The following is a 2,500-nucleotide window of genomic DNA, read 5'->3' as shown; positions in this document are numbered from 1 at the left end:
TGACAGTAAGGGCAGTTTATCATTATTTATCTTTAGATAAAGGAGAAAAAAAATGTAGAAAAAAATGATAAAAGATAAAAGATATTGGATTCTGTGCAAGTTTAAATCATTCTTATCATCATCATTGTCATCATCATCCAATTCCTTTATCCCGTTCGCCTCATCACCATAGATGTCCCCGTCACCATATTTCTCCAGTTCTTTATCTTCTTCCTCGTGCACCCCCCCCCCCCCACCATCTCTCTTAGCCTTCCTCAACATCACTATTCTCTTTTTCCTCCTCCTCTTTCTTTTTTTTTTTCTTCTTCTACCTCCTCCTCCTCCTCCGCCTGCTCTTTTTTTTTCTTCTTCTTCCCCCTCCTACTCCTCCTCCTCCTCTCCTCTTCTTTTTCTTCTTCCCCGCCTCCTCCTCTTTGTCTTTTTCTTTTTCCTCCTTCTCCTCCTTCTCTTCTTCTTTTTCCTCTTCTTTGTCTCTTCCTCCTCTTCTTCTTTTTACTCTTCCTCCTCCTCTTCTTCTTCCTCTTCATTTTTCTCCTCCTCTTCCTCCTACTTTTCTTTTTTTCTTCCTCTACTTTCTTCTTTTTTGTCCTTTTTCTTTTTTTTTTTTTTTTTTTTTCCTCTTTTCTGCCCCATCCTCATTGCCTCATCTTCTTCATTTTCCTCTTCCTCCTCCTCCTTTTCTTCTTCTTTTTCTTCTCCCTTCTCCTTCTCCACGTCTGCCTCGTCTTCTTTTATATATTCTCCTCCTCCTCCTCTTCCTCTTTCCCCTCCTCTTCTTCTTATTCTCCTCCTCGCTCCTCTTTCTCTTCTTCTTTCTTATTCTTATTCCTATTTCCTTCCTCCATCCACTTTGTCCAACCAGTTTTTTTTGGGGGTGGGTGGGGGTCTCCCCTTTCCCCCCTCCGTTACTCCTTATTCCTCCATCCCCTTCGATCCTCCTCCTCCTCCTCCTTCTTCTTCTCCTCCCCCTCCTCCTCCTCTTGATCCTCCCCTTCCCGCCTTCTCCTTGTATCAGCTCCTTCCTCATTATCTCCCTATGTCCCCCTCCTTCCCCTATCCTCCTCCTACTACTTCTCCTTCTCTCTCCTTCCCTCCTTCGGAATAATCCATCCCACCCTCCCTCCTCACCATCTTCCCCATCCTTCACCTCCCCGTTCTCTCCCTCCTCTCCTTCCCTCCCTCCGTTCTCTCTGTTCTCTCCTTCCCTCCCTCCGTTCTTTTTGTTCTCTCCTTCCCTCCCTCCTCTCCTTTCCTACCACCGCTCTTTCTGTCCTCTCCTTCCCTCCCTCCGTTCTCTCCGTTCTCTCCTTCCCTCCCTCCATTCCTTCCCTCCCTCCATTCCCCCACTCCTCTCCTTCCCTCCCTTCATTCTCTCCCTCCTCTCCTTCCCTCCCTCCATTCTTTTACTCCTCTCCCTCCCTCCCTCCATTCTCCCACTCCTCTCCTTCCCTCCCTCCGTTCTCTCCGTTCTCTCCTTCCCTCCCTCCTCTCCTTTCCTCCCTCCTCTCCTTCCCTCCCTCCATTCTTTTACTCCTCTCCCTCCCTCCCTCCATTTCTACACTCCTCTCACTCCACTCCTTCCCTCCCTCCATTCTTTTACTCCTCTCCTTCCCTCCCTCCATTCCCCCACTTCTCTCCTTCTCTCCCTCCATTCCCCCACTCTTCTCCTTCCCTCCCTCCATTCCCCCACTTCTCTCCTTCTCTCCCTCCATTCTTTTACTCCTCTCCTTCCCTCCCTACATTCTTCCAATCACTCTCTTCCCCTCATCCAACAACTATCATCAACCCACCTCATCCACACACCCCTATGTCCCTCCCGCTTCCCCTCCCCTCCCCTCCCCTCCCTTCCCCTTCTTTTTTTTTCGCTTCCTGTTTTTCCTTCGCTCTCCTCCACCTCCTCCCTCCTCCCCTTCCTCCCTTCGATCCTTCACCTCACCACCATATCACCACCAGACACCCCCCCTCCCCCCCCCTGACCCCCCACCATAAATAACCCTAACCCCCCCCGCCCCCCCATGACCCGATAACCCCCCCCTCCCCCTCCCCCCCCTTCCCCTTCCCCTTCCCCTCCCGCCTCAAGCCACTATCTTCCCGGAAGGACAAGAGTATCTCATTGATCCCTTTTCTCTTCGACCCTTTTGCATCCCGAAGCATCACTGAACAGGAACCAATCTTCTTCTTCTACTTCTTCTTCTTCTTCTTCTCTCTGAACCTCTCTTAATCCCGACGTCTCTTTCTCTGTCTGTCTGTCTGCCTGTCTGTCTGTCTCTCTTGATCCCACTGTCTCTTTCTCTGCCTTTCTGTCTCTCTTTCTCTCTCTCTCTCTCTCTCTCTGTTTGTCTATTTCTCTTCTCTTCTTCTCTCCGTCTCCCTCCTCCCAACTTTTTTTATTCTCCCCTTCCCTTCCTCTTCTCCTCCTCTCCTTTTCTCGTCTTCTTCTCTCTCGCTTCTTTACTTTTTTTTTTTTTGACTTTTTTTTTTTCAGTGCTTCCCCCAGTCT

Source organism: Penaeus japonicus, unplaced genomic scaffold (genome assembly GCF_977035675.1).
Source record: "Penaeus japonicus unplaced genomic scaffold, GWHDUDI00000001_assembly GWHDUDI00000003, whole genome shotgun sequence".
In the NCBI taxonomy this organism is placed as follows: domain Eukaryota; kingdom Metazoa; phylum Arthropoda; class Malacostraca; order Decapoda; family Penaeidae; genus Penaeus; species Penaeus japonicus.
This window is presented reverse-complemented; position numbering follows the sequence as displayed.